Source organism: Protopterus annectens, chromosome 7.part1 (genome assembly GCF_019279795.1).
Source record: "Protopterus annectens isolate FY-2018-M chromosome 7.part1, PAN1.0, whole genome shotgun sequence".
NCBI classification, from domain to species: Eukaryota; Metazoa; Chordata; order Ceratodontiformes; family Protopteridae; genus Protopterus; species Protopterus annectens.
Window position 1 is genome coordinate 341,767,101 of NC_056740.1, and position 13,507 is coordinate 341,780,607.

The 13,507-nt window shown below is 36.6% G+C and overlaps 1 protein-coding gene across 1 annotated transcript in view; it reads right to left on the bottom strand.

Moving 5' to 3' along the window:
* The window catches only part of DNAH12 (dynein axonemal heavy chain 12), a 4,520,724-nt gene that overhangs the window by 171,228 nt on the left and 4,335,989 nt on the right, over positions 1 to 13,507 (bottom strand). The gene's annotated exons all lie outside the window — the stretch shown is intronic.

Below are 13,507 nucleotides of genomic sequence, written 5' to 3' on the forward strand. Positions count from 1 at the left end.
GACCAATAACTAATAACTAGAGAAGATACAAGAACCAAAGTAAGAAAATGAAGTCTTATAAAACTTCCCTATAAACCATGATATTAATTGTATGTAGATACATTATACTGCATAGACAAAATTATTAAAAAATATAAGAATGGAGCTTAAGTAAGCTGGTAATGGAGACCTTATCATTTACACCAGGTGGCAAGTAGGCATTCAGTTTAATTTGCCATCTTAACTCTTTCAGTTCAATAAGGTCTCCCCATTGTCCTTCCCTTGAGTTAACATATGCTGTTGTCAATACCCACAAATTCAAAACAATGTCCAGGATATTTGAGGATATGTTTAGAAACTGCATTGTTACTATTCTGTTTCTTAATATCCAATACATGTTCATATATATGGTCCTTAAAACTCCTCTTTATCTTCCCAACATAGAAACCTTCACAGGATTTGCACAAGGCCATGTAGATGGCTCTCTCTGAGCAACAAATACAATTAAAAGGTGTTTTGATAAAGATATTGTTGACTTTAATTCCTTTTTCTCCAAAATAAACTGTTACTGCTTGCACCGGCCACATTTGTAAGTGCCATTTTTGTTATTTGACCATCCACTTTCACAATTGTTCTCCTTTTCCAAATGATTTTTTATAGAACAACCTTTTTTGTATACCCCCAAAGGGGCTTCCCCAACCACTTTTTTAAATTCATTGAAACAAGAAAATATACACCATTTATTTTTCAGGATTTTGAAAATGGTATTGTGGTCATCAATATAAGTGGTGACAAAAGCATGAGTGTGAATTCTCTGTTACTCCATGCATTTTTAATAGAAGGGTTTGTAGTATAAACTCAATCTTCACATGAAAGGGGGTTATAAACCCTATTTATACTTTTGGTCATAATTTCCTACATACATTTTCAACCAAAGACGTCGGGTAACCTCTTGCATAAAACATGTTAGTTAGATTTCAGGCTTTGATGTTGAATGTGTCATTTTCAGAAACCATTCGGGACAGCCTGACAAACTGGCCTTTCACCAAACCTCTTTTTTTGATGTTTAGGGTGGGAACTTATGTAATGTAAAACACTTATGGAATATGTGGGTTTTCTGCATATGTTACTGTTGGTTACATCCTTGAATATTTCCAAATCCAAATAATTGATGTGAGTATTACTATAGGAGAAAATAAATCTCAGGAAAGGGGTAGTCTGATTGAGTTAATCAATGAAAGGCTCTATTTCAGCTATGGGTTTATTCCACACAATAAAGAAATAATCCAAGAACCGGACATAAAAATCCCATGGGACGTATTGAATGCCCGGAATGCAAACTAAGCCCCCCATTGCAACATGATGATATTAGCAAACATGAGGGCACAAGTAGCCCCCATGGCTACTCCCTTCATCTGTAAAAAGCATTTCTTATAAAAAACAAAAAACAAAACAAAACTGATTTTTGCTATGAGTTCCATGAGTGTAACCAATGTGTTAGTGACATCGTTGTCGAAGTCTGTGGATTCTATTAAAAATTCATGAAACCATTCTAGACCAAAGTCATGTGGTATTACATTGAATAAGGTGATGACTTCAATTGTTACAAAAATGGGGCTCTCAGAAAACTTGACCTTACTCAGTTTTTTTGAGGAAGTCCCAGGAATCTTTGCATAAGTGTTTGAATTTATCCAAACAATGTTTTAATTTGATATCTATATAACGGGCTAATGAATGGATCTTAGATTTGCCCGCATTTATGATTGGTCTCATAGGGGGTCTATGGGGTCCTTGTGAATCTTAGGGACACCAAAAATAGCAGGTACTGTGGGAAATTTTTGTATGCAAAAATATCCAAGCTTCATCTATCTGTTTTGATCAAACATGTCCTCTACCAGCCAATCAATTTTAGCATAGGATATATTTTCCCAACTGATAGAGGACTCCTCATAGAATGCACTGTTGAATAAATGAACATTCATTCTGTTTGTATAGTCTGTCTTATGCATGATAACTAACCCCACTCCCTTGTCCAGTTTCATAACCCTTACCCTCATCTTGACTGAGTTTTTTCAGTAAAAGAAATTCAGTCTCTAAAAGATTAGAAGCAATGTTATATGTCTTGTTCATTATCTGCTGTCTGAAATCAAATTTGTATTACTTTTCAAACATTATTAGAGGTAAGAGTAAGGGAGGGTTTATGATATTCCTCCGGTGTAGTGAATTAAGTTTACACTGTTGTACATTGTTAGTAAAATACACTTCAAATTTAATTTTCTTATAAAAAACTTGAGGTCAACTATACTGGTACCAGCATAGGAGAAGAATGTAAAATCCTTGCTAAGTAATTCAGCGTATTCTACACTGTATACGCCATTAGTAAAGTTATATAATTGAAAAGCACCTGTGGAATTCATAATGATCTGTGATCCTGTATCTTCCATGTGCACAAATCCATAACTGATCATAGAAGAAGTCAGTTCTAATTATATCTACTCCGCTGATGTTTTCTCCATCTGTTCTGCTGCGGAAGCTGCCCCATGTTGGTAATGTGCTGGTCTTGTGGTCTCCATGATTGATTCTAACAATTCTTGATTCTCTCTGACCAACGAAGATGTTCCTGGTCTAAAGGGGGAGGTACTTCTCTACTTTTGTCATGTTCACATGGTCATCAGGTGGAATGCTTCCTACCCTTTGTTGGAAATCCATGACACCAGTAGGATTCAGGTACACAACATAATTAGTATAATCCCACCTATCTCATTTGAATTTCTTCTAATTCCATTTTAAAATGTTATTGGCAATATTATCAATGTTCTTAAACATTTTATCATATTTGCCATGTACTGATCAAAAAGTAAATCTTCAAGAATAGCTTTGTCTAGATCTGTTTCTTCTGGTATTAATCCATCAATGTTCCTTTGGTTATGTTTGATCAGTAACTCAAGCAGTTTGCATCCTTGTCTATCAAAAAGGTCTAATAACTCCTTGTGGAGTGGAGAATTTTTTACTAGACCATTAGGAAATTCCCAATTCCTGAAACCTTTCAGTACCCTTCTAACTTTAATGCTCTCCACAAAATAGATATTTTCAATTTGTAATTTTTAAATTTTCAATAATAAATTTGTGAGTTTGTTGAGTGACTCCTCCACTGTACCCAGATCCCTAAGATGGATATCAGGGAAACAGACTGTTTGTTGAAGCCAGGTGCTGATGTTAAACTTTTTAGTTGGACTGTGGTCTAAGACAATTTCATGATTGTTATATTGATGTTCATTTGTCTCCCTCATGTTATCAGATTCACTATTAACATTTCCTTTTCCTAGAGGGCTATATAGTGGTTGTGAGGCTATGTAATCTGCCAGTCTAGACTGGTTGTTAAGACATGTGACCTGTTGGGCAAGTTGCCGAACTAGTTGCTGAACTAGTGTAAGATGGAAGTTGTGAAGGATTGTTTCCAGTTTCTGAATCCTGCAGAGACATTAAAACTACACAAACCTGGAAGAGATACAGAACCCCCAAACAAAAGGTAATGAAATATAGAAGCAGAATCAACATAAACCGCCACTAAAAATATTTTATTGAATAGATTAAGCGCTTTTGTCACAACTGTAACTAAAGACTTCTTCAGAATCTAAAAACACAATTACCACAATCCTTTAAAAATCCTCCAGTTCAGATCACATGAATAATTACCTTCAACAGGAAAGCTACCTGCAGTTACAAAAACCAATAACTAATAACGAGAGAAGATATAAGAACCTAAATAAGAAAATGAAGTCTTATAAAACTTGCACATAAACCATGATATTGATTGCAGGTAGATATGTTATACTGTATAAACAAAATTGTTAAACAATATAAGAATGGAGCTTAAGTAAGCTGGTAATGGACCAACAAATATCTCTGCTGAATAAACCTATTACCCTAATAGAAGTTAAAGAAGCTTTAAGAAGGGAAAAATGGTAAATCTCCAGGTTTAGATAATTTAAGTATGGAATTATATAGTCTGCTTCTGTTACATATTTTAGAATTATTGCGTGAAGTTTTCAGGACAATTTAGAAAGACAAAATAATTCTTCCCTCATGGAAATTTTCTATAATCTCACCTATACTTAAACAAGGAAATGATAATAAGATTATTCCTCATATAGACCCATTTCATTATTAAATTTAGACTATAAAATATTTACTTCTGTCTTCACTACACGATTAAGAGATATAGTAGATAAAATAATTAATAAAGGTTAAACAGGATTTATAGTTATGTTCAATGATTCTTTGCATCACTGCCATGTTTATTTAGAGAAACGGGCTCTGAGTCTTCACAAAGGTCCACAGAGAGGTTCCTTGTTCAGACTAGAGATTGGCGAGGAACCTCAGTGCAAATGGAGAATCGTGAGGGTGAACTGACCGGCTGGAGAGAGACAGCACCTAATGTACTCAACAAGTGAGAAGAAGAAGAAAGAAGAAAACAATGCCACAATCCATTTGCGGTTGATGGGAAAAATACCAGATTAGCCACTCCTCCAGAAATTCAGGTACTGTTTGATAAAATGGAAAAATTAATGTTTAAAGAGACATCAGTGTAGTTAAATTTGCAAAGTCTTTAGAGATATTTAAAATTAAATATTACACCTAGAGGGTTGTGTGCTGTTAAGAATCCTTCCACACTGCTTGATTTTAGCCTGCAGGACGATAAACAGTTACATGCAAGCTGGGTAGCAGCAGCTCATAAATGCAGCATAGAATGGGTAACCATTCTAGTAGAGAGAGAGAGACACACACATTGAAAAGACAGACACTCAAAGAAGAAACTAAGGTATTGTACAAAGATATTTTGCAGTGTGCCAGCTCAGACACCTTAGAATAATTTGTGAAAAATGTGAATGAAAAACTGCTCATGAAAAAGAATTGGTTGAGAGAAAAAAAAAAGAAAGCTTATTCATGATGTGGGTGATTATGAACGCAATCAAGTTTTCATGTTAGTATCCAGGTAATGTATTCAATGACAGAAAGTGAGGTTTCACGGAGAACAGGAAATTGCCAGCACGCATCACAGATGGAAAGCGCAGTTTCATCTACAGACTATGATAGGGAGGAATATCAGGAGTTTCCTCATTTACAGAGAGCCCAAACCAAGGGTTATACAAATAAATTTTCAGAATCAACAGGGGCAGCGAGATAGCCGTAAAAAATCTTGGAAGGCCCATACAAATATAGGGAGAGCCCTCACTCTTTCAAATGAGGTAAATGGAACTAAATTTGAATCAGTAGAGACATAAAGAAACTGTTTTTTCAAACTGTGACTATGTTGTGAATTTGTCAGGGTATGAGTTTTCATACACTGAAATTAATGGTTTGTGTAAAGGTTTGAAATTTGTCCCAAGATCATTGCCAAGACTGTATGAGTTAAAAATAAAAATATTTAAATTTATTCATAAGCTTCATTTGTTTTACCATTTTAAGAAAAATAATATGTGCATATATGATGTTAGTAGTAATACAGATGTTGATAGTAACAATGAGAGTTTTTATTTCTGCAATTCTGATCTGGAAGTCAGTGAATATAATAGATTTAACACAGAGGGTGTGCCATGTAAAAATTATTTCATTCCCCCATTTAAAAATGACACTATACAACAGTTTTCATCTTTATTGTTATACTGTGAAGAAAAGGACTATAATAGTTTTTTGTGGAAAGAAAAAAGAAATTGAGTATAATTTGACTAAAGAGGAATGGCAGAGTTTAAATAATTTAAGCCATACAAGAGACCTGGTATTTAAACCAGCAGACAAAGGGGGATAATTAGTGGTGTTATATTATTCTCAGTATTTACAAATGTGTTATAATCACTTAAATAATGTAGAAATTTATAAAAAGGTGGATATAAAAATGTATTATGAGGCAACAGAAGAGTATAATGAGTTGTTGAACAAAGGTTTCAGATTTAATTATTTTTCTCTTAGGGATGGTAGAGTATGTGTTTGATGGGAAGTACTGTTCTATGGCTTATTTTTTCTGTGTACCTAAAATACATAAAAGTTTAAGTAATCCACCAGGCTGTCCAACTGTATTGGCCTGTGGATATTTCACTCATAATATTTCTTGTTTCCTTCATCAATACTTATTACCAAAAGTAGTTAATTTGCCATCTTACATCGATGTTTTTGATTTTATAGAATGAATTAAGGATGTAAGATGGCAAGAAGATAGATATTTTGTAGTTGTGGATGTAATGAGTTAATATACAAGCATTAAACATGTACACGGACTAGAGGCAGCATTACATTTTTTGGGTGATAGCCCTAGCACAAATTATATATTGGAATTAAGTCTGTTTTGCTTGCAAAATAACATGTTTGAGTTTAATGGAGAATTGTTCGAACAACTACAAGGGACAACTATGAGGGCAGTGTTTTCCCCCATGTATGCAAATTTATTTATGGGCTACTTTGAAAGTATTTATATGTATAATAATGAGTTTTTTATTAGACGTGGTGAAGTATTTTAGATATATAAATGATTTAATTTTTACTTGTGAGGGTGGATTTGATAAGATGACAGAGTTTATACAAAGCCTTTATAGAAACAGATTTAATATAGGCTTTGATGGCTTGCAATTAGGTAATAAGGTTAATTATTTAGATAAAACACTTCAGGGAATGAATGATGGTACCATTAAAACAAAAATATATAGGAAAGTTGACAATTTTGATTATATTTTACATGGAAGTAGCTGTCACCGACCCCACACCATAGAATTGGTTCCTTATGGGGAGTTTGTAAGGTTGAAAAGACTGTGTAGTGACAAAAATGAGCATCAACAACAGTTAAAGACAGTTCAAATGTTCATAAATATGGGCTATAAAATAGATTTAATTAATGAAATGGTGAAGAAGATGAACAGGAAAGAAGTCAAGACATATTACAAGGAGCAAAAGAAAGGAACTAATTTAAATAGAAGAGAAAATAGTAAAAATGTTATATATTTTATCAATAAATATAAGCTATTTTCAGATCAATTTAGAAACCTGATAAAATATTATTGGGATATTTTGGAAAGAGATGAGTGATTGAATTTCTTGAATGATAAAAAAAGGTTCTCCTATATGAGAGGGAGAAACATCAAAGATTTTTTAGTTCATGGAAATGTTGGTCCCCCAGTGTTAGTAAGACAACAAAAGGTGGTAATACAAGGTTCTAGTCCTTGTGGAAAATGTAAAGAATGCCAATATGTAGTAAGAAGCTTTCCCCAGATTAATGGGAAAAGAGTTCAAGCATGAGGTTGTTTTAGTTGTAATAGTGAGAGGGTTATATACACATTGAAATGCCCCTGTGGAAAATATTATATAGGGGAAAGTAAGAGAAGTTTCTCAACTAGGTTGAAAGAGCACTTGAGAGACATTAGAAAAAATAATGAAGTTAGCCCAGCAGCTATACACTTTCAACATGCACATAATAGTGATGCTACAGGGTTACAGGCAACAGTACTGGAACAACTTTATAAAGATAAAATAATGATAAATGATATAAAAAGGCAGCTAAGAAGGAAATAATCTATTTTAATTTTGAAATTTAATACGTTGTTCCCTACAGGCATGAATAAAGAATGGAACTGGAAATGTTTTGTATAAGATGTTTTTAAAAATGTTTTAATTGATTTACTGTTTAATTTATTAGATTAATTGCTTAATTAGTTGACAATGATGTATAAATAGGAAGTTAGGTAGGGACAAGATATACTCTGTTAAAGGCTTTCACCCGAGGTGCTAGAGAGAGCAAAGTCTGTGCTTGTGGAATTTTGTTTCCTTAAAGTACTTTTGGGATCAGTTGGCCTTTTGCTTCGTGGTTCATCAGGATTTACAGTTAATAGATTAAGGTATGATAATACAAAAAGGGTAGTATTTAGCAAAAGGAATGACTAGAAAATTGGCCCTAATTACCTTAGATATCAAGACAGCTTTTGATTCTGTAGATGTGAACTACTTGTTTAAAACTTTAGAAGTCTTTGCATTTCCAGAACAATGTATTGGAATATTAAGAAACCTGTATAGAAACTCCAAAGCATATGTTCTTGGTTTACACTTGAAGACAAACAGGTGGGGTAGTTTATTTATATGCTTTATTACATAGAAACACATCAGGATGGATAGCAGCAGTATAAAATATAAATTAACTGATTAACTGACAAACTACACAGACATGCATGCTCACATCTCAACAGCTTACTACAAAATGGCAGTCAGGCTCGCATGCGCACAGTATTAATACACTTGTGCAATCCCCTAGAAAGCTTCTTAAAGGTATACATATATATTGTTATCTTAAAGTACTGGTAGAGCAAACCAAGGCACAAAATCCAGGAAAATATCATAAAGCAGTTTTATTGATGTAAGCGCTTTCACGGCTTAAACTTGCCGCTTCATCAGACATAGTAAAATCAGTGTCAACCATTGCTTTTTAAAGAAATTTACTTCTTGAGAACAACACATTAACAAGTATCAATTAGATTATTAAAGAAATATAGCACACTTAAAAAATACACATACTAAAACTACAGCGCTTAGAAATATATAGCATATAATATAAAATACATCTATGCAAAAACCTGTATACAAAATTATATAAATGTTATATAAATTATTATATAAAATTCATGTATAAATAAAACCATTCATGCCAATAATATTTATTCTATTTCAACCCATTGATTTTATTCTTTATTTTTTAAACCTCTTATTCTTCAAAATGGGCTTAATACAAATTTTATCATTCAACCCTCTGCCTTTATTACCTCTCATTCTGATAATCCATCTAAGCTCAGTGGATTCAACCTTATTCTCTATGTCACCTCCACAAACATTCTCATGGATTACCTCTAGAGCCATAAATTTAAAATTGTGCGAGGCGTCTTGTGATGTAATATGTTTAGCCAAAGCACTGGTACATATAGGGTTATTTATACAATAAATATGTTCTCTTATTCTGTCTCGAAAACGACGGTCTGTTTTACCTATATAAAAACTGTAGCAAACCTGGCATACAGCTAAATAAACTAGATGACATGTATTGCAGTCAGCTCTAACTTGAAAATGAAGAAATTTTCCTGTATCTGGGTGTAGAAATTCACTTGAACTATCTATAAACCTACACCAATTACATTTCTTACATGGAAAGGTACCATTTTCTTGAACTGGTTGAGTATATATATCTTCTTTAGGAAAACATAATAGTCTTTTCAAATTCTTTTTATTTTTATATGTAAACTTGGGTTTTGCACCCACTATTGACGCCACTTCTGTATCCGCAGTTAATATAGACCAGTTGTTTTTTATAACTTTCTCTATACTATAAATATTTCCTGAATGTGTAAGGGGCATCATAAATCGATGTTCATCTCTGTCTGTGAAGAATTGCTTCTTGTTCTATCTGAAAAATATGGTTTCCCATCATTTACATGTAACTCAACAACCTTATTTAAAACAGTGTCAACTTCACTTTGTTTATAACCTCTTTGACTGAATCTCTCTGAGAGCAAGAGGGTTTCCTTTTTATCTTTAGGTTACCAGATAATACATTTTCTACTAAAATTTATAGAAAGAGTTGTTATAGTAACAACTATTTACATAGAAAAAGTATGCACCCCCCACATATTTATCGCAATATTATTAAAAGTCAAGGTTTGTGTGCATCCAGGTTAAATGCCAGTGAGGCTGATTTTAAAAAGGAAACCCTCTCGCTCTCAGAGCGATTCAGTCAAAGAGGTTATAACCAAAGTGAAGTTGACACTGTTTTAAATAAGGTTGTTGAGTTACGTGTAAATGATGGGAAACCATATTTTTCAGATAGAACAAGAAGCAATTCTTCACAGACAGAGATGAACATCGATTTATGATGCCCCTTACACATTCAGGAAATATTTATAGTATAGAGAAAGTTATAAAAAACAACTGGTTTATATTAACTATGGATAGAGAAGTGGCGTCAATAGTGGGTGCAAAAATAGAAGTTATGTTCTTACCATAACGTTCCATGTTAGTTGTCTTCTTCTCGCCTTCTTCTTGCTGGATGGGTTCGGAGCCGACCTCGGCTCCGACTCGGCCACTCTAAAAGCTCGAGAGTTGGTTCCACCGGCTCGAGGCTCCCCTTATATCCCACAATGCTAGGCGAGAGTTACCTCAGATCTCGTTTGTAAGCTAACCCAGCTTATATCAATAACAGTATAACTGTAAAAAGAATCCACCTCTAACAGCAGGAAGAAAAGGGAGACCTACATCCTGAAATAAGAAATATGCACAATAGCATATGACTAAGAAAGAGGTGGTAGAAAGAGAGGTCACGATCACAACTCCTCTAGGTCTGTCCAGGCCAGGGGAAGGAGGGTGGGGAAGAAGAAGGCGAGAAGAAGACAACTAACATGGAACGCTATGGTAAGAACATAACTTCTATATGTTAAGTTGTCTATCTCGCCTTCATTCTTGCTGGATGGGACCGTCCCTAGCACCTTGTCCTGGGTGGCCTTCGAACAGACTCCTGAGAACAGTGGAACCAAAATTAGCTCTATGCCTAGAAGCTAAATCCAACTTATAATGGGAAATAAAAGTGTGAGGATTAGCCCAAGTAGCCGCTGCACAAATGGTGTCAATAGGCAGTCTGTCTTGGAAGGCTAAAGAAGTAGCCAAAGCTCTGGTGGAATGGGCTTTAGGTTTATTAGGCAGTTTTGGTGTCTAATCTCATAAACAAGGGTAATCAGAGACGTTAGCCATCTAGATAATGATACCTTTGAAACTGGAAGTCCTTTTCTGCTTTCCGCATAGGAGACAAACAGCTGATCAGATTTTCTGAATTGTTTCGTCCTGTCCAAGTAGTACCTTAATTGACGATGAACATCCAGGCAGTGTAATTTTGTTCAGACCTATTTGAATACTCTGGGAAAAAGACAGGGAGGTCAATGCTTTGGTTTAGATTTGATGTTGAAACCACCTTAGGCAAAAAGGACGGGTTAGTTCGTAAGGAAACTCTGTCCTTATGGAACAAAAGATAAGGAGAACGACAACTGAGTGCTTGAAGTTCTGAAATTCTTCTAGCTGATGTGATAGCCACCAGAAAGAGAGTTTTCCATGATAATAATTTCAAGGAACATGAAGCTGCAGGTTCGAAAGGGGAAAGAATCAAAGAAGCAAGAACTAAATTTAGGTCCCAAGGAGAAGGAGGATTTCTTATAGGAGGTCTGAGAAGAAAAACTCCTTTCAAAAAGGCTTTGCAGAGTTTGTGGGACATTAGGGCAGATTCAGAAATACCCACATGGAAATTAGAAATAGCTGCCAATTGAACCTTAAGAGTAGATGGAGATGAACCTGCATGGAAGAGTTCAGCTAGAAAATCAAGGACTAGTTGGATGGAAGCGGTGAAAGGATCTATGTCCTTTCCTTGTGCCCAATATGAGAAGCGTTTCCACTTACTCAAATAAATCTTTCGAGTGGAAGATTTATGGGAAGCTATCAATATATCTCTAACAGAGTGAGATAATTGAGGAAGCCTGGCTACGGTTGGAACTGGAGGAACCAAGCAGTGAGGTTCAGAGAGGGAGGGAGCGATGAAACTGACCCGACTGATGGATCAAAAGATCTGGAACTAGGTCCAGATTCCACGGTCGCCCAAAAGAAATCGATGTAGAAAGGGGAACCACACTTGTCGAGGCCAGTAAGGAGCAATGAGGATCAATGAGGCCTTCTGAGCGATAGCTTTCTGTATTACTTGAGAGATCAGTGGGAAAGGAGGAAATGCATACAGAAGTCCCGGGCCAAACTTGGACTAGAGCGCCTCTGCTGGGTTGGCCTGGTAAAGGGAATAGAGTGAAGTATTCTCTGCACTTGCTGTTTTGGGGAGTAGCAAAAAGATCGCAGCAAGGCTGACCCCACTTGAGAAATATCTCTCTCACTACAGAGTCTTTCAGAGACCACTCGTGAGGCATGAGTATAGCTCTGCTCAACTTGTCCGCAATGTGATTGGACTTCCCGGGGATGTGCGTTGCTATCAGAAAACGCTGAGAAGAAATCGCCCATTGCCACAGTCTGAGTGCTTCTCGACACAGGTGGTATGATCTGGTTCCGCCTTGTTTGTTGATGTACCACACTACAGACATATTGTCTGTCTGGATTGCAATCGTTCCCAAGGGAAGAGAGTCTTGAAGGGCTTGCAACGCTAAAAGCACTGCTCTCATCTCCAGAACATTTATGTGCAAGTGGCATTCGTTTGGTTGCCATGTGCCCTGGACTGTCCTGCCCTGATAATGCCCCCCCCACCCGATCAGGGAGGCATCTGTTGTCAGAGTAGCAACCGGAGGAGGTGGAACAAATGGTCTTCCCGACAGGAGCTGGCGGGAAGACATCCACCACATGAGATGCTTTTTGCACGCTTGCGTGATCATAATGGTGTGAGACATTGGAAGTTCCTGGTATGACCATTGAGAAAAAAGCATCCACTGAAGGATCCGCATGTGGTATCTGGCCAATGGGAGGAGAGGTATGGCCGCTGCCATGATTCCCAACACCTTTAGAACTAACCTGGCTTTGGCTCTGTTGTTGTTGAGAAGAAGTGACACCAATTTGTGAATGTCTGATATCCTTTGGTTCGTTAGCCTTGCAGACGTGTTTATAGTATCTAAATTTGCGCCTATGTAGGTAATAGTACGACAAGGCGACAAAACAGACTTTTCGCAATTTATTGAAATACCCAGTTTTGACAAACGCGAAAAGTATAATCTCTGGCCATTAGAAGGAGATGCTTGGTGGGAGCTGTGAGAAGCCAGTCGTCCAAATATGGAAACACCTGGAATCCTTGTCGTCTCAGGTGAGAAGCTACCACTGCCATGCATTTGGTAAACACCCGGGGGGCAGTGGTGAGACCAAAGGGCAGGGCCCTGAATTGAAAATGACTGGTTCCCAGCCTGAAGCGGAGGAATCTTCTGGAGCGTCTGTTCATTTTTATGTGATAGTACGCATCCTGAAGGTCTATAGAGCACATCCAGTTTCCTTTTCCCAATAGGGGAAGAATGGATTGCAGCGTGACCATCCGAAATCTTGTTTTCTTGACTGATCTGTTCAAGATACTGAGATCCAAAATTGGTCTCCAGTCCCCTGTTTTCTTTGGAACTAAAAGAACCTTGAGTAGATTCCGGATCCTTGTTGGTCTGCTGACACTGGCTGAATTGCTCTTTTGCAAGCAGTTTTGAAATTTCCAAAGCTGCTATATCCCTTTGAGCGGTGGAACATCTGGAAGGGATTTTTGACTGATTTGGAAAACGAAGAAAGGGGATAGAATAACCTTCGGAAATGATGGACTGTACCCATTTGTCTTGAGTCAGGGATAGCCAGGCTTCTGGGTACAGTGACAATCTTCCCCCGACTGCCTCCGAAGATGGGCAGTCGGGCAACACCTCAGGGATGCTGAAAGGGCTTGTCAGGAAAGGCTTCCCGATTGCCCTGGTTCTGCGGACCCCCCCTGCCCCTAGGGCGACGTCTA